This window comes from Rhea americana, unplaced genomic scaffold (assembly GCF_003343005.1).
Source record: "Rhea americana isolate MKP2758 unplaced genomic scaffold, rheAme1 scaffold_34, whole genome shotgun sequence".
In the NCBI taxonomy this organism is placed as follows: Eukaryota; Metazoa; Chordata; class Aves; order Rheiformes; family Rheidae; genus Rhea; species Rhea americana.
This window is the reverse complement of record NW_028186468.1, coordinates 2,787,482-2,811,847: the sequence shown is the minus strand read 5'-3', so window position 1 is coordinate 2,811,847 and position 24,366 is coordinate 2,787,482. Positions and strand designations below refer to the sequence as shown.

At 35.4% G+C, this 24,366-nt stretch overlaps 1 protein-coding gene across 3 annotated transcripts in view; it reads left to right on the top strand.

Moving 5' to 3' along the window:
- Window positions 1–4,592: 4,592 nt before the first annotated feature.
- TENM3 (teneurin transmembrane protein 3) overlaps window positions 4,593–24,366 on the top strand; it is a 465,114-nt gene continuing 445,340 nt past the window's right edge. For 2 of the 3 annotated variants that reach the window (XM_085311387.1, XM_085311386.1), the window contains exon 1: window positions 4,593–4,629. The gene's annotated coding sequence lies outside the window, so the exon portion shown is untranslated. The remainder of the gene's footprint in view (window positions 4,630–24,366) is intronic. The other variant, XM_085311388.1, reaches the window with a different exon arrangement.

The following is a 24,366-nucleotide window of genomic DNA, read 5'->3' as shown; positions in this document are numbered from 1 at the left end:
TTTACCATTAATAATGTGAACATGAAAATAATATGTAAAGAATCTGTTCCATGGGAAAGGATATCATAGATATAGAAAAATGAGATAAACAACCTTTGACAAAAAAGCATTCAATCATTAGAAACTGAAGTAGATGCTTCCCAAGTAATGACATCTAACAGGTAAAATGTTGCATTTTCCAAGGCTCTTTTTCAAAATCATAGTTCAAGTTTACTATCGTCAGGAGCTGTTGTGGGTGGGTCTCATTGTATAATAACCAGATGAATTAATGGCATGTTGAGACTCCATATAGGTATATTCCTGATGCAATTGAATAAAAAATATGTGCTTGCACAGGAGTAGGTAAATGTTTATTCCCAATACACAGTTATACTKTCTGATTTTTTCTGTGACAATGTTGTAGATCAATATATTGATATAGATGATGCTGTTTTATCACACAAGCAACAGTGTAACAAGTTTCTATAGAATAGTTGTTTATATATATACATACATATATATATATATATATAGGGAGACAGAGAGAGGAATGGTACCCACATCATAGATACACCTGTGTCTGAAAAATCTATTTCCACTGCTCCTCTGCTCCTTTCAGTTCTAGATAGCTGTTTACTGAGCTTTTATGCTCAGTACAAGCACTGTGGTCTCTAGTTMTTTACATCACTGGGATGCAAAGCTGGTTGCTTTCTTCAGTGGCTGGCAAGGTCCGTTCATTCTTGCTGAATGCGGCTAGTGCTAGGAACTTAGCGTTAGTCATTCTCTACAGCATTGCAACTCTTAGTTGTTTTTAATTCATTTGTTACCAAGAACTTAGGATCAATTGTGCCGATGATCCAACTCAATAAACTAGTAAATAAAAATGCACATCTAAATGATCTTTGGCTCAGGATTCTTTCCAGTCATGTCCAGGGACAAGGATCAAATACAATTAACAAAAGAGCCCTATTCACGTAAGTAGCCAGGATACCTCTTTGAGTCGATGATAAATGTTTAGCCCTGTCCTCTCAGTTCCATTAACTTCTATTGAAATCCTGTGTGGAGGGTCACATTCTGCAAAAAGCTACTCACTAGTGTGTGTGCTTTTTTTTTTTTTTTTTTCCTAACTGTGAGGGTGACTGAGCACTGGAACAACCAGAGAGGTTGTGGAGTCTCCATCCTTGAAAACCCATCGAGACACAGGCTGGGCAATGTGCTTTAGGTGACCATGCTTGACTGAGCAGGGAGGTTGGACTAGATGATCTCCAGAGGTCCCTTCTAACTTCAGCCATTCTRTGATTCTGTAATGTAGTAATACAACCAATCCAGTTCCATATAATATAGCTTCAAAGCTAACAGTCAAAGAAATAGGATGTACTGAATCATTTCAGTATTTTATCTATCTATTTAGCTCCTGTTGTCTGGAGCTGGGTCATCATATATGCTTTCCAATTTTTTGTTTTCTTTCAGAAGCTACTTAGGAACAATWTAATTTTCTCATTGAGGCTTGGCAGGTCATCCACCCTGATAGCAACTTCAGCTTTCTCTTCTCACTTTTCAGGATGCTGAGATTCTTATCCCAGATCTGTTGTGAGAGTTTGTGCACAAGCTGAATTTCTTTAGATGTTCARTTCAATTTTTGAATTTTCAAAACTCCTGATCACAGCCTCTCTGCTGAATTCTACATTTCCTACTGAAAAYAGCACACTGATTAATCAGGCTGATTTCAGTCAACCCAAGGAATTTCATATCAGAACAGATCAGAAGGAACTGATCTGGGATGAGCCTCCATTGCTATTTATTGGACTTTAACTGGCTGCTATTTTCAGTTTTCCTTTCCCAGTTTCTGAGGGCAGAACTCTTTGATCATGCTCCAGTAAATGATGATCAGAGCATCAAAGAGAGTTAAATATGTTGGCAGTGAATGTCRTTGAGCTTGACTTTCAAGTGTGCAATGCTAAGAATATATTCAGAAATATGAGTAAATGTATCAGAATAGTTAGGCACCTAAAAATGAAATCATATAAGGAAGAATTTTGAGCAGAGGTCACCTAAATCTGAAAATAAGAAATATTGAAGAAAGCAGAGTATAAGTAATCTTGCTTTTCCTTGGATATAGATGCCTATTTTTGACGATTCTGAAATCTTCACTYGGGACTTTTTGGCCTACCCTCCAGAATTGGAAGATTAAATTCCTGCAATTGATTATATGTAGAGATAACACAAAAAAGAGATTTATAATTGTTGCTGTAGTTCTCTGTACATTCACATTTCAAGTTTGCCTTCTAGCTTCTTGTTTGTCTTGTGTTCAGATTCCTGAAGCAGGATATGTTAAGATCTATGGTGCAGATATTCTGACTGCACAAATCTAAATGCTCAGATGGACACTCAGATTCAGGGAATCAGACACAAGTCTTTTGTTATTTTGTATTTATTTTTGCRCTTGTTTCTAAGTAATAGCAAAAATGCAAATACTATTTGTTTTTTTAATATGAACCAGAGTATTTAACRCTACGAACAACCCTCAGTAAAGCACTAAGCATATCTCTACAATCACAGAATTGTAACTTTGGCGAATTTTTAAATGAATGTTATACCCACAAGAAGATGAAAATAAGTAATGTGAAACACCTCAAAATAGAATGCGTAGTAAGTTTAATGCTACAATATCCTTATTAACAGCAAATCTACAGAGCCAGCCTTTCTAATGGAGTGAATGAATGAYGTGGTGATTGGTCACCGTGCAATAGAGCATCATTAATACAGAGCCTTTGGGTTTTCATTGCCTTGCCGCCCTATTGCTATAGTTTAATATTTAAGCTGCTTTCATTTTTTTTATATTGATGGGATAGTCAAACTATAGTTTATATATATTTACACCAAGTTCTTTTTTCTTTTACAATCCACGGCCTAGACCTAGAGAGACATGTACAATGTCTTAATGAGAGGTGCAAGGGTCTGCACTGATTGTGTTATCCAGTTTTATATTTACAGATACCACAAGAAATGCCTTTTGTTAGTCAGATGAACTTGGATGCAGAGATCCAACAGCCACTCACTTTTTCAGAATGTAAAGGCWGTCAATATTGTGATCTAATGTAGTATGCACTGTTTTCTCCAGAAACTAAAAATAATATCCTCATCCTGTTCTTAATCTCTGCATATCCAAAGTTTGAAGACAATATTAAGAATGGCTTTCCTGTACTGACCATTAATCAGATCACCTTGATACTCCTTAGTCTGATTCTTTGATCAGTCACCTACCTTTTGAACACCCTTTCAACATCTACCTTTCAAAAAGAAAAAAAATCTAGAAAATGCTGAGCTTTTACACTTGACCTATATCCCTTGAAATGTTGAGCTGTGAAGTGCTTATTCACACTGCATTTTTAAAATGCTAAATTTCCTACAGTGAAATGAAAACATTTTATCATGAAAACATATTTGCACAAATATAGGAAGTGCACATTTCTTTCACATTTGTTCCATCATTGTATATTATTATTATCACAAGCAGAGTTGCAGCATTATAAAAGACTCAGAGGAAAATTGTATAGCCTTTTTGGATTCCTGTTTTGACAGAAGTTAGAAACAAGAAATAGTTGTGAAGTCAGGGTATAGTCTACTGGGGTTTTTTTTTCTTCCTTTTTTAGCAGGGACTACAATGTGAACTTAATTGGAATGTAAGAAAGATACCAACAAAACATCATTTTCAGATCCTATTGTTACTGGCAAGAGCTTTATTCCATGTAGCCCTTTCATTTATTACTGCTCAGGTTCTATAAGTGAAATATTTCCAAGTTCCTGATTATTAAAACAGAAAATCATTTTATAGCTAACTTCAGAACACAGTAAGCTTGTAATATTTATGGAAAATACTATGTTAAAATAGCCTTTTCTATGTATTCTAAGTGCTATTAGGCTTATTTTTCTTTAAAAAATAATCATTATCTTTTCTGTATGTTTTATGTTTATTACTGTTGACTGTGTCGGCTTTGCAAAGCTATGAGAGAATGATTTATAATATTTACTGGTGCATACATCAGCAAAATTGCTAAGTTGCCATTGAAAACTCATTATTATGTCTGTGTGAAAGCCAAGAAGACCCTTCTCTTAAATTTTATACTAATTCCTCAGAACACGTGATCAGTTTATATTRGTAGCAGAAGAGAAAGAAGCCTTTCCTATATAACCTGAGGAAACCAAGTGTAAAAGTAAATGCCATACAATGAACATGGATCTCTAAAATGCCATTTTAAAATTTAATATTCAATACACAATCACATTTCTGCATGGCTCAAGCAAGTAAAGTTATATCTTCCCATGAAGTACATGTCAGTCCAGCAGCAGCAGTAATACRTATTTTATAACAGATAATCTACATCTCATTTAGATTTTGGGAAAGRCATACACTTAATACGTAGTATATCACAGTGCAAAGATGAAAATAACAGGAAAACTGTCCTCTAATACTTAGMTTTTAAAATCCAATACTTGATTTTAAAAATTATCATGGCTTTTAGAATTAATATTAATTAAACATTCTAAAAAGATAAAAGTAGTGTGATGATCTAATTAATAATCTATTCTCATTGCAGGTTCCTGGATCATCTGAGTCCCACCAGCATAACACCAGATAGAAAGCTGAAGGTAAGATGAAACATCCTACATTCTCATGCTCTAGTGGGACCCATATATTGCATTGATGATGTTTAAATGGCGCACAGTTGTATAACTAACAGAATGGAGCAGAATTACAAAATCACAATAGGCCAATATGTGCTCAATATACAATATCCTACTGGCATTATCAATAATTTATGCTGCTGAATCTAATTTACTGTTGTTGGAATAACAATGTAGGTCAAAATATAAATGGGATAAATTCACATAGCTCTAACTTTAACAAATCTAAGTATTTTGTTCGAGAAAGGAGATAAAGCTGATATACATTTTTTTCCTATTTTCACCATTGCTTTTTCTATTTCTTACCCTCCCTATTACTAATCAGACTTATCAAGAATAGAACAAAACTGAAGAAATAAGGAAATTCRCAAACTGAACTGTCAAATCTTTTATAGCAGTTCTTAAGTTTTCAGAAGAAAYTCCTGTTGCTTATTTATTATGATGTTTTTTAAATGATCCTCCCCCTTTAGGTTAATAATTTGCAAATGTCATTTTAAGTCATGACCTAAAAACAGCTGAAAGCATGTAAGATACTATAACTCTGAAATAGTAGCTGTTGGTGCCCACCCAGAAGTGTTTGTATTTGGCAGCAATCTTGTGAGCAAATCTTAATCTGTCGGATCAGTACTTATACAACAACCATACGGAATTGAACAAGTATACCTAGTTATTTTTTCTCTGGTTTTAGCTCGGTGATTTTTCTCAATGGTAATGAAAGTCTAGTAATTTAAAGCCTGTGAACCTCACAAAAAGTGTTMATTTAAAACCATACTCTGGGTCTTTTCCACCAAATGGAAAGTGTGTTCTTCTATATGACTACAAAAGATTTTAGAACAGCTATCAGATACACACTCTGCTCATTAATGTTTGTACAGTATTCTGCCTTAGAAGAGCAGCAGTTTCCTAGAGCAAGTCATTCAGAATTCGACTACACTCTTCAAGTTTAATGGGTTGAGCTCTTTGAGTTCTCCTACCTCCTCCTGATTGATGGTTTGTTTCTTCTTTTAATACAAAATTCAGTAAAATTTCCCACAGTGAAAAGGGTCTTTTAATTATAAAACACCAGCGTGTGGGAATGATTCAATTTACACATCAGAAAAGTTCGGTTACCTGACCATAATTTATTTTTTGTGCTGATCATTTACAGACCACAGATTCCTCTTCCCCCCTTTCTTACTTGCTCTCTCTCTACATAAAAGAATAAAACCCACCAAAACCTGGAAAAGGCTTTAAATACTGCAAACTTTCAGTCTTCATAACTAGACACTTCATTGCAAGTCTTTACCCCTTTCCTCTTTTTCTGGTTACGTTGTCAGATATTTAATTAAATGAGTTCTGCAATTGCTGAGTAATATTTTCTTCCCCCCCCCCCTTGAATGTGACAAAGGGCCAGTGTAAGTAAGGAGGGGGAAGGTGTCTCTCAYGCAACTGTGAAGATAAGAGACAATTGCTAAAAAATGTATTTGTAGTTCTAGTGAACCACAAGGGCCTTCTTYAGCAGTCCTGTCCAGCACTTAAAGTAGCCTCCAGGAAGGGAGAATATAGCTCTATACCAAAAAAAAATTAAAAATGAGAAGTAATTAATCAATGTCAAAATAGAGGTCTGGAAGGAATGGACAGTTTCAATGTACTTCCTCTCTGTGATATTAATTGCCTTTATTGTTTTGTTTTCCAGACATTGCTTAAGACTTTCCCTGATAGGTAAAGCAGATTTTAAAGACTAAGCACCATAGATCTTTGTATGGAGTGGTTTGTTCTTTCTTTTTTTTTTTTTTAATACCTTTCAACATCAAGGAAGTTAATTCTACCCTGCTGTCATTTTGAGTATAAGAGAAATAGACATGAAAATGTCCATATTACTTTTTTACAGATAATCAGAATTTTAGATACAATAATTTAAAGATACACCCTTACATTTTATTTTATTTGCTAAAATGCTATAAAATATTTTTTAACTTGACCAAGACCTATTATGTTGTAGTGTGCTCTTTTAGAATAAAAAAGTAACTCTGCTAGGTGGGGAGTTAGGTATATAATATTTATTTTGGCTTGTATATATGATTTGGGTGTTCAGCTGAATACCTRATCATATTGTTTGGCTTTTTATTGCAATACACATACGAGTGCAATGTTTTATGATACTAAAATACACTGCTGCTATTTCTTTGCCTATTTAGTATTTAACTTAATCTGTTTTCCACTTTGGAAAAGATTAATGAATGCCACTATAATAAAATATGTCAAGCTTCTAGACTTTTTTTTTTCCTGACCATTATTATTCAGACTCCTATCAACTATTTGAAAGGCTCTTCCTTTACCCCGGATGAAGCATTTAGATTGTAATAGCTAACAGGAATTTGTATGTTATAATGTTCCTAAGAGAGAGAAAGTGAAAGATAATTTTCATACTAATCAGTGCCTGCTGCTGGTGGATATGTTTTACCTAGAAACACAAACTAATCCCTGGATAAGAGTTAGGAGCAGAAACTAGTATATGCTTGCAAAATAGCCAAGGTAAAATTTTGTCTTCCATTGCCATATGCTAAAGCCTGTAATTCTGCCACTTTGATTTTATAAGTTTAAGTTTCCTTAGCTGCAGCTGTTAGTAATTCACTCGTACCTTGCTGTACAGTAAAAGGAACAATTCAGAGCACAAGGGGACAGTACAAATAGAGATCGGTGAATACGATAACAGGTCTTTCCAGTACTAATTAATGCTCATGCAAACGTGCGTCTTAATACTAAAGTACACTTGGCAGTTATTTCCAGAAGCTAATTTTAAAAATTCTTTCTGATCTCTGAATAAGAAGGGATGTTTGTATCTTCCATCCGATCACCATGTTGTGCTAAGTAAAGCCACAAACACTCATATTGAAAGATGAGTTTCGTCTTTTTTACTCTTATGCAAAGAGTGCATCAGATAAGGATACTTGTTCAGTATTTTGTTTTTGTTCTTTTTTAAAAAGTCAGTTAATTTAASTCCTCTGTTCGATATCTATATTCCTGAAGCCATGAATAGCCACTGTTTTTAAGTGACTCCTAAGGCTGTGCATCCTGAAAGACACAACCAGGCAGTCAGCACTCCTGCTGCTGCTGCAGCTGGAGTCCAGCGATGGTGTAGCTGGCTCTTCTTCTTCTTTTGGCATTTTCCATAATTCAGTTACCAGGCTCATTTCATTTACTAAGTAAGCTCTGTAGCATTGCTTTGAGTTGCACACTGTATTCCTACAGTTCTCAACAGTTTGCAACAGTGTAAGTTCCCAGTAGTTCTCAACTATAGCTATCAGAATCTACAGATGGTCATTGTGTCAAAAGGGTTTCTAGTAAAAGCAATCTTCAAATAATTTAAAGACCCTGTTCTTCCAAAACTTTACCTTATGACTGTTTACTGCTGTAAATAATAAGTTAAAATCAATAAACCATGCAAAATTCTTATTAATTTTAAGAGTAGATGAAAGCCTTTCTAGTCAAATTTTTTGTTACAGTTTATGGTCCCTTATTTTCAAGTTACCTGCTGTAGCTTAAAGGCTAACAACGTTTTGCTTCCGTTGGTATCCATGAGAGTCAAATTTTGCTGTACATTGTGTTAAACATCTATATTTTAGTATAGGTTTCTGTGTTTAATAGATGCTGTGATGRTACATCTTGTGTATCATCAGAAGTATTTATTGTGTCACAAATTCTTAGTTTCTTTTTTGCTTTTTCCTTTCCTTTCATGAACAACGTATATAGGAAAAGTGTTGAGCATCAGTGAGACTGCAGTGTTCTTAACAGAATTCTTGGAATGCTTGGAATACTTTCCAGTACAAAGAGCTTATGGCTTCTACTGTGTTGTATTCATTTTCAGACATTGATGGAATTTTTCATTTAGTATATAGGGGTTACAGTGACTGAGTCTCTCCTGTTCTAATTTGACTCTCCCTGGGCACTGAATGAAACAACATCTCAAGTCTTTGCATTGTGATACACAAATCAGAGCTGAATACCAAAGYTGCACCAGTGGCAGCTGGTAGTAGTAGTAGGTTCACCTTCCTGGTACATACTCGCACACAAACATTTTTTTTTTCCTTTTTACAGTTCTATATCTCTAGGATTACTGCTAAATACTGGTGTGATTGTTCCACATTACTATCAAATCTCTGCCAGGCTACATATATACATATATATATCACCTGTAGCAAGRTGTGTCGGTAGGATTTTTTTTTCTAGTTTTCCTCAATAGAAGATATTGTAGTTAGTCATTAAATTGTTTTGTTTTTGTGGCAATCAGCCTGATCAGTCTGTTCCAGAGGCCTGCATTGCCATATGGATTTTTTTTTTCTTCGACATTTGCAGACACTTCTAGCATCTGTATACAGGATTGCACTCTTTGGCATGTTAGTTATAACTATGAGAAGTGGTTTAACAGAAACACCTTCATCACCATAAGACAGTGGTGAAGATGTGCTTGAAATCATCTCTCCCATCAAAACTTAGGTCCCAATCTGAAGGCCTGAGCTGTACATCAAGTCAGCCTGGAAGTCACAGACCTGAGTTCCAGGGCTTTTCTGCACAGACTACTTCTCACTCTTTCCGTTCAAAATCTAAGGATAAGGTTAGTGATGGTGCTAGTTCCTGTCTTTTATGTGTTACTCTAACATTTATAAAATGTTTTCYCTGAAAGGGAAACACTTCCATTTCTAAGGTCTCACATCTTGCTTCTGAGGAGCTACCCAAAGAGCAGTAACAGAAGTGCATGAGGAGAAGGCATCACTATTTAGCCCAGTGTTGTGTGAAAGTAGTCCTGGGAGGAAGGGTTGGGGCCAATCTTCCCCTCTAGTGAAATGTTCTCATTTTTTGCCCTGCTTGTCAAGGGAATTTGCTCCCTTTCTGGCATTCTCGGTCAGCAAGAATTCAGGTACCCTCAAAGCACATCATCTGTTTAGAGTCCCTTCTTGAGATGTGTTAATTATGAGTTAAACCTCCAAAGCCAAGAGAGCGTATTAAAATTGCGTTAAATTTTGRTCTATTATCATTACAGTCAACACCACACTTCGAGAGTGGCCAGTGTGTTTGATCAGTAATGTTTGATCAGTAATGAACTCCATCATTCATCAGATTGTTAAGCAGTTCAGCTCATGAACATTTAAGTGTCCCCTAAACATCTTATCACGTTTAATAGCAGAATAAAGTTCAGAAGTGCCTGCTTTGTAAACCTCAGACGRTCTCAGGTGAAGGGCTGCTAAAGCACATCTGTATTTTGCCACATAAATAAGACCCTGAACTTCTTGGTCTTCCAGCAGAAGGTAGAAGTTARTCCTTACTCTCTGAGCCTCAGTGCAACCTGCCAGCACATCCTAGATTCCCAGTGGGAGATGCGAGCTGTAGACTGCTGTTTCATCCAGCCTGGGCTGCCCTGTTCCCTAGAGGTCATCAAGCGACACCGTAGGAAGTGTTCTGGGAAGTATTTTAYCATTTCTTTTCAGATCTGAAAACATGAAAACTTGCCTTTGTCCATAGGAACTATTTTTGTGTTTATCAGCAGGCTTCTCTTTTGGAATATTTGCAGAGATAACAGGCAAAATCGTGGCCTTCCTTTCAGAATGAGAAAAACACTGTGACTAGGAGAGTGCAACATCTATACAATCCACAATTTTCTGTATTGTCTTTCTGACACTTTACTTATTGGCAAAACTTGCTTTTAGTTCTACAGTTCAGATCTCATTGATATTAACAGAGATGTTGTTCAATCCAGGGTCACAGAATAAATATCTCAGCTGATACATTTTAGAAGATACTGTCATTGCTGGTCTGTAAAATTTCATACAAAACTGATAGTAAAAAAGTAACTTATAGAAAAGTGGGAAAGCATCATACAACAACCAACTTCTATTTCATTCTGAACTTTTTCCTTGAAAAAAAGAAGGTGGGTTTTGCAGGGTACTGTGGATACAGCTGAAATAATGACAATGTTTTATTGAGCAGTGTGTTAGATGAAGAAGAGCCAGACTTTTCCCTTTCTCTCTCTCTTTTCTTTTCTTTTCTTTCTTTTTTTTTCTTTTTTTTTTTTTTTTTGAGCAAAGTTAAAGCGAAGTTAAATAGTGTTGACAGTCATTTTGACTTCTGCAGCATGGTAATAACTTGTCTAACACTAGTCCAGCTCATAAGTTACCATGAGTGTTGTAGTCATTTTATTTTAAAGTGTTCAACTGTTCTTGAGCTACTGTATTATTGTTTCAAAATACATTTTGTTATTTCCCTTTAAGAAGCTAAAAACCCTTTTCTGTGGTTATTAAGGGACTTTGAACTATTTTTAAAGACCAATTTGTGATAGGTTTTGTACTGTGATTTTATATTTAGTCTCTTGAATCCATCTGACCTGAATAGCCTGAGGGAGATAAGTCAGGAAGCATAGAAATCAAGAAAATCTGAATCTGATACTTCAAGCTRAATGGGAAGCTAATACAGCTCAGTTAGTAAGAATTTCTGCTGAAAGAACAAATAATTTGATTTTTTTTCACCATTCTGCCTTTTTCTTGAAAAATCTTAATTTCTATACCATTTGAGTAAAATAGGAAAAACACTTGAGCATCAAGTTTTTGCAGGTTTGAGGTGAATTTAACTGCCTCTATCAGAATGTAGGTAGAGTTTTCTGAAATTGAGGTTTGACCTTAAGACCTACACTGGTGTGGTTTGAAAGAGATTTAAGAGACATATCCTTCAATAAAAGGAGTAGAAGGGGACATTTTCATGCACACTGCACTTCTGCATTGATGGCAAACAGATCTCAGGTTGAATTGTCCTCCATATCTTTTTCTCCAGCATCTGAGAGACATCAAGCAGAGGCTGTGCACTGGCTCAGAATGCTTGGGGCTAGTGTGCAAAGGAAGTTGTTCATAAAACCCATTTTAATGTTACAGTAAGACAGAGAGGAAGGTGAACAAAACCTTTATGGGTGGTTTTTGACTTGGTTGTATTTTAATGGGGAAAGCAAAACATGRTTGGGTCATTTGAATCACACAAGTCAATGACCAGATAGAACTTGCTAGAGAACAGGGAGCTGGTTACTTATACCTGGACTTCCCAAGAATTGTTCAGGAGTCAAAAAAAAAATAAAAGAAAATAAAAAGTAATAATAAGGACCAGAATTGTAGAAAACAGATGCAAGATACAGGCTCTGAGTTAAAATTTTCATTCACTTGATAATAGCTGTTTCAGGGACTATAAAATATTGAAAAATATGTGCTTTCGCAATTATTTTACTACAGAGGGATTCACAGGGGCAAACTGTTCATTTATTCACTTGTTATCAGTCACAGGGGAAATGCTGTTTATATATTTGTAAGGGTCCTTGACAGGGCCCTATTGAGTTTGGGGAAAGTCTCCAAAGACTGCAACTCCAGTACATCTGAATGTGAAGCTGAACATGAGACCTGAGATGTACCAGACACAGCCCGATTCCAATTCCTATCTGCTTTTTAACAAAATTTTGATATGTACTATGTCATATCCCTGTTTAATGAAAAGTGACCTCCTATGTGCAATGTGAAAAACACATTTTAAGGGAATGCCAAGTACTCTGTTATTTTCCTTGCTATTGAATTGGCAGGTACTTTGCCACATCCTATTCTGGAAAGATTATTTGTCAGCAGCAATGTTAACTCTCTGCTGGTTTTAAAAAAAATAATAATGCATAGGATTCTATTCCTATAATCTSCTTGCTACACAGTTGACAAAGGAAGCTATGTATTTAGTCACTGAAAATGAACTTCATGTAAGCGGCAATGCAAACCTATCTTCCACAAATATCTAAAAGATAGGGTAACTGTGCCTAAACCCAAGAGCTCCAGGTGTGAATTTAGAGACCTGGCAAGTATTCCAATTGCTAAGTACATATCTACCTTTTGCAAAAATGGTCTAATCTCAGCTGCAAATGCTGAGAATTACATGCCATTTCCCTTAGAGCAGTAAATGTTCTTTTGYCTACCTAGATTCCTTTTATATGTTTTGCAGAGGTAATTCCTAACCATGCTACTCTGTCATTAAAATATCAAAACCTAATCAGTCAGCTGGCAATAAATGCAAAAAATAGAAATCCATAGCAAAGATTAGTAATATCGAAAAGTGGTTTATGGGCCCTAGTGGGATTTCTCCTTTTTTAACAACAAAGTGTAGAGTGAAAGAATATGCACAGCTTACTTTGTCTTCCTCTTTCTTTTGATCTGAAAGAACAATCAGATAAGGCTGATTTCTGAAGACAGTTCAGAATGAACAGATTTCAGTTGCCCCCAGTGATAACCATCATTGTCAACAGGAGGCATTCCAGGTACTGACACTAGAGCCTTAAATGTTCAGATACTGAACATTTTATCTTTTATTTTAAAAACTACTGCTGAGAACTCTCTTTATAGAATGCAATGGATGATGAGTATTTAGAAGAAGAATGAACCCTGAAGGAGAATAAAGCYCAAGCCTCAGAGACTGTCAGTGAACACCAGAAGGACAGAATAATTTAAGGTTAAAGTGAGGAATTTCATGCACGTAGAAAACRTAAAGCCATGGAAAGTGGCAAAATAGAACTCAGGAGTTACAGGATTTTRCTACAAAATCAAAATCCAGAGAATTTTAGGGCCCTGACCTTAGCAGACATTTGTCCAGATCAGTGAATCAGTGCACATTCTATCAGAGTTCAGCAAAACTAAATGCCTTTTTCATAGGGAAGGCTCAAAACTGGAATGTGTTAAGGTGCTAATAATCCTTGTTGAAATAGCAGTATTAAACCAGTGCATAGAAACATTCATAGCTACCCTTTGGAAGATGCTTTGTTGTAACAAGTGCTATCAGTTCCTGTTTTTAACTCACAAGCTTCAACACTCAAACACTGGTTTTGGCACAGTGTGAGAAGTTAATTTTATGACTAAGGTATGTTGCACAAAGTTCATTGAGGATGATGTAGTGCAATGTTATGTAGTATATTATCAAAATGGATTGTTTATAAATATAAAGATATCAACATTCTTCAGATTTAAAGGTATTTACACCCTGAGTGCTATATAATAGTTAGYTAGCAGTTCACTATCTTTATGATTATTGAAAATAGTAATTGATAGCTTAATGCACTTCAAAAATAGCATAAAATATGCTGGTATCTTAACATCACATCAAGAATAACTAATTTTGAATGAGTAGATATAAATGAATTCTTAACCAGAACGGGGTTTTTTATGTGTGTGCTTATCATTGCCATTACCGTCAAAAAAGTGCCTGAAAAATTACATGTTGTTTCTTATCTATTCTGCCTTCAAATAGTTGGCTTTGTCTACCAAGCCTAGGTGTGGTATTTAATCACATCGATTACAGTCCCATATCCCCAGTGGTGTCGTTGCCACTTTCATGTGCTCTGGGGAAGGTTGTTTGTCTGTTTATAGAGTCATAACGAGGGCAGAGTTTGTAGCTAATTTCAGATAGTTCCCACAGATCATTAATAGCAAGAAGCCCATTGACATGCATGTCTTCCTGACATACAAGAGATACATGGAGTTGCTACAAATTGACTCACATGATACTGGAGATTTTGGGTACAAGAGTAACACTTCATTTGTTTAAAACACATAGAATTATTTGATTTTTTWACTAGCATCTCATAAGGCTTGAGTAGACAGTGGTGAATCCAGGTTTTTCCTGGATTTTGATACCGTAAATGCAGGTGCTGATGAGCTGAARGCTGGATCTGTTTTTTGAACATCTGTGAGTAGCAAAGAAGAAAAATCTAAAAATATGTTTGAAAGTCACAGACATTGAGGAGTATGGCTGAAAGTCTCTTATCTTCCTCCTCCTCTCTATTATTTGGTTAATTCCTTGATCCTTTCACTATTTTCTGCTTCTGTGAGGAGTGCACGTTTTCTGGGGCACATTCAGCATGTCCCTTTGAGTTGGCTATGACTGCCGCTGCTGCTGGAGCAAGGCAGTTTGCTGAATCTTCAGGAGTACCTTCCTTTCTTTTTCCCCAGGGTTTCCCTTCTTGCTAACTGACTGTTATTTCTTTTAACTTAGAAGGAAGTAAGATGCCATAACTTTCTTCTGTATCCTCCAAAATTGATGAAAATTTTCCTGCAGGAGAATAAAGGCCAACAAAGTTAGGTAGTAGTAGATGACTTTAGGGTAACTTCAAGTGTGTCTCTGCCATTCTTTTTTTTCTAYCAACAAACAGTGATATCTGTTAGATAAAATTCTGGGAGCCCAGTTTTGCACTAAGAGCTATACATAATGAGAACATAATTGCTTTGCACACGGCTCAGAAAAGGTTAAGTTGGTCGCAGGTGTGGAATATGACTTCTCAGGTAGGTTTTCTGAAATAAATTTTTCAGATGAAAAGATAAAGCACTAAGCTACAAAAAAGTTAATCAAATATTAGTTTGGCTTATTGTATTTTACTGAACAGTTTCCAGATAAATGCACATGAAAGCAATTGAAAAAATTATGTCGAGCACAAATGTATTGCAAATACCTGTACACTTTAAGATGGCTGCTAGGTTACATATATTTTACAGTGCAGGTTGTGACCGCAAAACACATACTAAATACAAAGGCACTTAAATTGGGAATCCAATAAGAGTGTGTTCTTAAATAAGCATAATGCAGTTTGTAGACAGCCAGGCCCTTCAGAATTTTGACAGGATTTGTGTACCTTGGGCAAATAAGCMTGACCGTTACTCTGGTGTCCTCTACTGCTATCAAACATGCACCATTAGGTAACTGGAGATGGAAACTRCAATATAGGCTTGTGTAAAAGTAGAAAGCTCCGCTTTTCATTTAAAATATATCCAACAAAAATCTGGTGTACAACCCAAAGATATTGTTCCTGTATATTCTGCCTTAAAAATGTAAAAACTCTCATTATGTCACATAGCTAGTTTCTGACCGTGACACTGATCTAGAAGCCCACCTTGTCCCATGATGACTGAAATACTTGCACATTGCATTATTCCTGTATGTAAAGTTATACAGTGTTGACAGATTCTGTAGTCCTTCAGTGACAGGGCAGTATGAAAACCCTTCTTTCCGTGACTGCCAAAGAAATCATTGGGGTTAAATGACAGGGCTTTACCAGTGATTTGTCTGTCACAGGAACTGTAAATTGCAGCCTGTCTCCAGGATAGTGTTTAGACACATTCTGAAATTAATGGTTTTGCATAGACACTTTGGACTCCAAGTTATTTTGAGGTGAGCTCCATCAGGAGTTCGAACTCAATTGAAAGTGCCTTGCAAAGATTTTTAGCTATGACTATATGAAACTTTGTTGCTGTTATAAAAATGAAATGGTATCTCATACATGCCATACCCCACCGCATAAAAGTTGGCACCTCGCGTTTAACTCTTTGTGACAGAGCCTTTTTTTGTAGGAGGGCCTAAGAGTTTTCCTTTTATTTAACAGGCATCAATGCAACTTCTTATTTACATGGTTGAGCAGCCTGTATCTTTTCTCTTAAGGGAGCATAACTGAAAAGGACGCCTGTGTTCTAAATGAAGGAACGTGAAGAGGCAGCTAGTTCGGGTGTATCATATGGGAAAACAGGGCAGCTTCAGAGTTTGCTAATTCAYTCATTTTTCAGAACCTTCACTAGTAACTTGTATGCGTTCTGCAGTAATCCATGAGCTAATGCGATTCAGGTGGTCTGACTTCAGGATGATAATGAGAAAATGTTTATCAGAGGAGTGCAACAAATGTAGACATTCCTTTTTTAATGTTTTCAATAGTCATGTGATAAAAAAGAGGGAGAAAACATCCTTATCATTGTTTTCAATCAGTTTTCAATTTTCTTTATTCATACCAAAATTTGTGTGGTTTCAGTAGCATATTACACAGACAGATGCCATAGCAGTGGTGCAGCCRTGTGAGAACCAGAATCACTGGCTGGAGAGAAAGAGGTGAAATATTTGCATTTTTCTCATAGGTAACCTGTAGTTGACACACACTGCCTCTTCCAGTGGAAAGTAATGGCTAAGAGAGATGATTAGTTATTGCTTAAGCAGACTAGCAGTTATGTTCTTAACTGAATATTTCAGTTTTGTACGAGGATGGTGAATCTCACACACTTACTTCTCTGAGGTACTTTTTTTTTTTTCTTATGTGAAGTTATATAGTCTTATGCTCACAACTACATGAGAAGCTACAAGAGTAGCCAGTGCTGTATCAGAGAGCTCACCCTCAGAATACTTGCTAATATTCCATGTTCCTGTAATGATGAACCAGAGGCTGGCAGCTTGTGGCCTCCTTGTGCAGTGCTAACTGGAGTACGGATTTTCCTGTCAGATGACACTGGAAATCTTCCCTGTTCGCATTAGTATTGGTGCTGGTATATGACCTCAAGTTTCCAAGTTGCATCATGTGGTTAAAGAAGCATTAAAATTCTTTTCAGAAAAAAATACAACTTTTCTTTTACAAATTATATGCTTAGATTATGTTCAAACATTTATAGAAACATCTTCATGATTTTTTAATTTTAATATTTAAGCTTWTGCATACAATATTTGTAAATCTTGTTTATAATTTGGGGGACTGAAACATTGATTAGGACATACAGAAGATTAAGATGAAAGCAGAGATGGATTTGAACAGCAGGTCAGAATTTTATTAACTTAAAGTACCAAACATTAAGTGAGMTCTGTGCAGGGGGTTATGGGACTTGCACCATAAAAACCCGTAGCAAATACCTAGTGTCTACAGGCAACCTGTTAGTAACTAGAATCCTCCCTCTTTCTCCTCCRTGACATGGAAAGACAGTACAAACTGGAGATGATGGTTCATAAAGGATTCAAAGCTCTAATCTGAAGGGACAGAGTCCACCGGAAGAATGCACGGAAATTTGCTTCTAGGAGCAAACCAATGGGAATTTTATTCATACTAAATCCTGACCTCAAAGTGCTGATGACTAAACATTTTTAGAAAGAACTAATATAAATTTAGAAGCCATACTTTTATTTTTATGTTTTTTCAGTGATGTAGGACTAAAAAAAAAATCAAAACCTGTTTGGGATTACTGGAAGAAAGCCTTCTTCCCAGTTCCTGAGCATGGGAATTGGTTAGATCCATGGAGAGCAACAGCCAGAGCTCCTATAGCAACATTGTAATCAGAGTAGATGAGGGTGAAGACTTAGGGTAAAGTTTAAATAATGGTGGTCATAAATAAGACATCCATCTGCCGTTGATAGAGAGGTGAGACCATCTTTCAGGAGAAGAAGCCACTTCTGTGTTCCTCAGTATGCATGATTCTCTCCTYCAGATACTGAATTGCTCACATTGTTTTTGCTTTCTGAAACCTGGATGGACAAGTGATTATTTAAAAAAAATGCAAACCAAAACCCCATGTAATAGATTAAAATGTCAAAAATATTTCAATTATAATAGCTTAAAATGTTTATTTTAATACAGCTGTGGAATTTGACACTATTATTTTTCTAACAACCAGAGCCCATGTTTAAAAAAAATGTAGGATAAAATACAAATGAGAGTATGTTTAAAAAAATGCTATTCTGAATGTGATTAGTACATGCCACTCGCAAATGTCAGCAGTTATTTTTAGTGGCGAGCATTTGTAAGATCTTGCAGAGAACTCGTGAAATGTCATGAGGGTAAGAGGAAGCATAGCACAAGCAAGATAGTATACAAATATGTTAGAGGATTGTAATAGTAAATCCATCATTTCTGAAAGACAAGGTGAAGCTGTCTTGAAATGGACCTGATAGATCATAGCTCCCTTCCCATRTAATAGGTATTGTGTGGATGTGAAAAAATTACTTGCATTTTGGAAAGAAACTTTGATTCCTTGTAACCTGAGGAATGAGCTTGTTCTCCCCGCTCCCTCCAAGTTCATAGATCGGTACTGTTAAACAGGGTATTGCACTCTACTTTTAAGAAACTTAGATGTTGAACTTAAGTAATTTTCTCTTCCTAGATTTAGCATCAAGCTCTGCCTCAAAAATCTCTGAGTAGGTATATAGTTTATTTTATATATGTAAAAAAWATATATACAAAACCCACTGAAGGCTATAAAGGGAAAGGCAGTTCTTTGCCAGTATTGTTCACAAGTTCAGTAATAGTGCTATTCAATGCTGCTATCGGCTTGCTTGATACAGGACTCAGCTATAGACTTGCCAGGTATACTTTATTCACAGTATTTTCTCAATGAAAGATGGATCCGAAYTGTACACAGAAATATTTCCAGCATATCRTTTGTCTCATGCATAATTTTCATTTTCTCCACTATCTCTGATAACTTTAATTAATTATATATTTYTATCTGTATATAACAAAAGGTGCTSAGTCTTTGTTGCTTTAAAACTTGRYACCTCTCAGGATTAAATTCTTAATTTAGTTTTTCGCTTGTCCATGAATAGCACTTTTCCCTTTAATAAACATCCTCATGATGGATTTAATGTTATGCAAGCTKAAGTGTCACATTTTCACTTCCAGGTTGTATAGGGGCTTTTTTGCTTGTTGGCATTTGCTTTTCCCCCAGTCTCTTGTCTAGTTCCCATTGAAAAGTAAGTCCCGTGTCTTCAACAGTGATCAATRCTGATGTCTTTCCATCAGCACTCTGTCCCATAGAAATCAGTCCAACTCCATGCAGTTCTTAAGGTCACCTTACTCAGACCCCRGATTTTGAGGTCACCAGGAAAAGCCTCACATCCCTTTCATATGCCTCTTGGCCCTGACTGTTCGAGAATTATGGGAGGTATGCATTTATGGAACTAAGGGCTCTTGAATCCTTTTACAAATGTTACACACTTTATTGCTTTTTGGGRGTTTAAAGAAAAGGTAATTTTCATCCTCTAAACATGTATCAGGTTATAGAAAATTCCACTTAGAACTGGTGATAACCAATAGATCACCCAGGTAAACAAATGACATACTAATGGCCCAAAAMCAACTCTGAACATTTGTCTTCTCTTCTATTGCAGTACACATTTTGGGAATGAAAATATAGCATTTATTGATGGGCCAATTTATTTTCGCCTGCAATAGAAATGACAGCACTGGCCTAGATGGAAAATGAAAAAGTGGAATAAGATATTTCATGCAATTAATAATTTTAAATGTGAACCTTTTCTCCTGTTTTCAAGCAATTTAAAAACTGACTTCCATAGGACCATTACAAATATAGCAAATAGAAACRTATGCTCTCTGCAGAATCCTGGAGGATTTAAATAAAGTTGAACAGGTCAAGAAAGAAGCTTAAGGGACTCAGTCAAACTTTGCCATGTCCAAAATTTGACYTACTATAGAAATACTTTGTTATATGTGCTTTGAACCTCAGAATCCAGCCAAAATATACATTCCAATACAGATTAAAAACCCTAGCCAGGCAACCAGCTCACACTGACTCAGTTTCTTCTTTGCGTTGGCAGGTAAATATCTTTTCTACTTGCTGCTTTCTTGGGAGCAGCCAAAATATTTAAAAACACAAATAYAATGTTCTGAAGCATTTATAGAGTCTAAATTTCCTTCGCTCTGTTACAGTAATACAGCAGACAGATAAGATGGGAGAGTTGCGTGTTCGCAAAGAAAAGTCTRCTCGGAAAATGTATGCGCAAATTAACTCAATATTGTGAATATGAATTCCAAGTCTAATGTAAAATACTGTTTTCTTTTTTCATGTAGCTATTCTGTGAGATTTCAGCTGCTTAATATCAAAATCTTTGCATAAATGTGGGTTTTGGTTTAGACTTGTATGATGTGATGAAAGAAAAGGAGACAAATATAGTACAAGACCATTTCTCTGTTGCATCTTCTTCCTACAAAATGGTATGAATTTTATTATTGATAAAGTGAAAAGTGAAGGAAGATAGATRTCAGAAAGCACCTCCTTTTGTACTGATATAAAAGCAAAAGAGCTTACAAAAGAAAAATTAAACCTRGAACTAAAAAAGTACTGAATGTAAATACATTTTTGTGGGAGGGCAAGAATTTTTTTTTTTTTTTTTTATGAGGATGAATAATTATGTAAGTATGATTCAGATATTGCSAAAATCTAAGTATGGTTTCTAGAAAAAAGAGGCAAAATGATAGCAAGCCAAAATGAAAAATAAAATAGCAACCTGAACTTAACAAACTAATCTGTATTCAAGTGCTTAATAGTAGAGCTGATATTAAAGTGCTTAACACTCAAGACTTYATACCAAGATCAGTATTTTAGATTACTAAGGTACTAAGAACCTGAGCATGAACATACACATTTAATGGGAAGCTCTTATTTCTGTGACTCTTGAGTAATATCTAAATAAGGCAGTATAAAATGTAGAAGAGGGATTTTTGTCAGGACAGAATTGTTGTTATTTCCCTGAATCATTGGAGACCCCAGAGAAAGACACCTAGGGAATTTTAAGTTGGCATTACCAGGTAGATCTAGTGTCAGGAAATATGGGACAGGAAATTGGCATTTTTCAAAGCATGTTATCTCTGAGGCTAACTCAGTGGAGATGAATTACGGAGCCACAAGTGATGAAATGTGTGAAAATCTYGATCATGAAGTGCTGGAGCTCGAGGAAGTCTAGTGGGAGCCAAGATGGGAAGAAAAAAGATATCGTAATGGAAAAAGAAAAAACATCCAGTATGCCAAGTTCTCATGAAGGCAGAATAAATCARTTCTTCCAAAAATGCTATTTTAGCACACTAGTATTTGCCTACACATTTTGAGCACTGAGCAGGCCATAATTATAAAATATAAATATTTGTGAGATTTTGGATTTTTTTTTCTGTGATATAAATACAGATTTAGAAGGAACTGAGAGACTTTGGGGTATGAATCCCMTTTTTTTTCTATGACATATCACATCTCTTAGAATTTAAATGCTTGAGCGTGAATAAAAGACATTACTATMCTTGATAGAAAAGTTCTTGGAGAATTTTTATACATTAAGTTGCAGAATTTTTGAAATATCATTTTATATTTTACCATTTGCAATTATCTGACCAGAGAGAAGAGCCAGATTGGTTTGTCAAGCCACTTGGCCAACATTAATCCTTAAACCCAACAGAAAAATAACACAGCTGTTGCATTTATATCTCAATGCAGAGGGTATCTATTGCTGATAAACTGAATACCTTGCCTTTACTCCGGGACTTCGGTAATGCAACAATTAAACTTAATTATAAACAAGTTTAAGTTGTCAAGCAAAAGACCCGTGGCATCATTTTAACTCCCAAAAAAATCAGAATTGTGAACCTACCTGAGGATRTGCTTGTTCTATCCACCTACCTGCTGCGGCTACTCATTGCAATCTTTATTATTTCTGTTGATTTTTGTGTAATAGAAAGATTTCCTTCAAAAAAAYGTAATAGACAGTAGTCTAGTTCCTTTTGCGATGTCAAATACCTACTTTATTATAGCAGGAAAGTGACAGTCAATTTAAAACAGAATTTATTGAGAACATTAAGGACTRGAAGGGCTTTGGCTAATCACTGTAATGTCCCCAACAAATGGTAAATGAAAGCATGAGGAAATTGAGTTAACACAAGTTAAAAGTTCACATACTTACTGAATTATATTAAAAAACCTACAACCTAATTAAATTATCTAAAACTGTTCATTTCAGTCTTGTTATACTAGTGAGTACTTATGATAGTTTTTTCTTAGATACTTGGATAAAAATGATTTGTTGCTTTACTCATTTCTCCACCTTTACAGACCTAAAAAAAAAAAAAATATAAAAGACAAAGGATAAAGTAGCAAGTGGTTCACTTGCTGAGGTGGTTCAGATATGCTGAGGTGCATTAAAGTTGTAAAAGCCATTTTACTGGTTTATATTTCATTACTTTCTGAGAATCCTTTTACAGGTCTGGATTGTATAGTAAGGTATAATATTTCAGATTATGTTTTCTGATTTTCTATGTTATCCCACTGGAATAATCTTTCAATTATTTTCTCTGAATTTAAAATAACAGGATGAACAGGATGAAAATACTCCTSTACTATAACTGGCAAATTTCCTACAGTTCTTCCTACAGTTTTCATGTTTATTGAAAATATGATAGTTAAAGAAATGTCATGTGGTTTCAGCTTCTGGCATAGTCRTTTGTATTTGAAAACAATAAATAGATCCTTCAGTATCTATGGGAAATCTGATTCAGCAGTCAGAAAACATCGGGTATATGCAGTAGCATTCTCACTTTTAGCAGCATGTGGGACTATCTGAAGGAAAAAATACGGATAGTGAGCAGCAGAAATTTTTGACTTCTAGAGACTTTTTGGCRTTTAACATTTGCTGGTTTTGCTTCCTTGATTAATAAAATCACGAGAATTCAATCTAGGATCCTACTCATACTTTGGCTAACCGCAGATTTGTATCTGAATACCTTTTCCTGAAAAATTCAGTGTAAGCASCATATAAGAGTCATCCCTGTCACCTAACACACAAATGTGTGAAGGAAGTTATTGCTGAGAACAGAAGAAAGTGACCTTCTTCAGCTCTAGCAAACAATATGATGGTGTGAGTGCAATAAAATATCAAAACAGCACTTTCAGCAGTGTCCAAAATTGGCTGTGTTCCATATGAAGTTTTATCTTAAGCATTTGAACTCCTACCCAGTCCTTACTTAGAAAAAATAGTTGCTTTTCAGGGAGAAATATGTCATCAAACACATTTATTTCTAACAGCTTACTGGAAGAAAAAAGCAAACACACGAAAAAACTTTTTTGCCACCATCAGAGAAATAATCCTTTTACAAATGGAGAGGTCTTGTCCACTCCTATTTGATGCCTCTCAGTGCTTGACTACAAAAAAGAAAGGGAATCATTAATTGTTGGGTTTTGACATTAAGATTGGAGTCCAGAGGTTTGTCAATTTGGCCATATAAAAGTAGAGCTTCTAAAATTCATAGCAATCGTTTTTAACTTTCCTCCGTGAAGATGAACTTAACAATAAGACTTATGGGCAAATAAGAAATACATTATCTTTTTTTTATGTTAGATATTTTAATATTTCTCAATTGAGCTTTTTTTAKTTTAMAAACTCCATCAAAGATTTTTRTGTGTGTGTGTATATATATGTGTGTTTGTGTGTATACATATATATTATATACATGTTTGAAAGAATAATTCTTCTGTGTAGCAAAGAACTGCTAGGAAGCCTATGGAAACGTGTATAGGTTTATTTCTTGTTAATACAGAAAAACCTTCATGTAAAATTATGAGACATTTGTGAATATTTTCCCTCTTAAGACAGATAAAATCCCATCAGTTTCTCAATCAGAAGTGAATGGAGGATAAAAGTCTCTAGAAGCATAGACCAGCCGAGAAAGCCCTTAATAGCCTAACAAGATGACAAAACCTAGAGTAACTTTCAAATCACTGGTGTACTATAAAAGTGTGAAGAATTGTTCAAGAGAACATTTTTGAGGTATTTTTTCCTTTCAATCTGAATGCRGGGCATTGTTTTTAATGAAGAAGAAGGAAAGAATTATAGGTTATGGCTCTGAAATGCTTTCAAAAATTCCAGCATCTGTAACAGGTAATCTAATTCCCTTCACTTTAGCTGCAAGCTGCTAACCCTTCGTGATGAATGCCACATATCTTATAGTCTTTATCCACCTCTCWGTTAAGTTTAATGCTGATTAAATTCCACTGAAATCAATGCAGTTACACMGATACAAAGCTGAATTAATATAATGAAAAAACAAGCTCTAACATTCAAGATTCCTTATGTAGCTGTCAAGTTAAAATA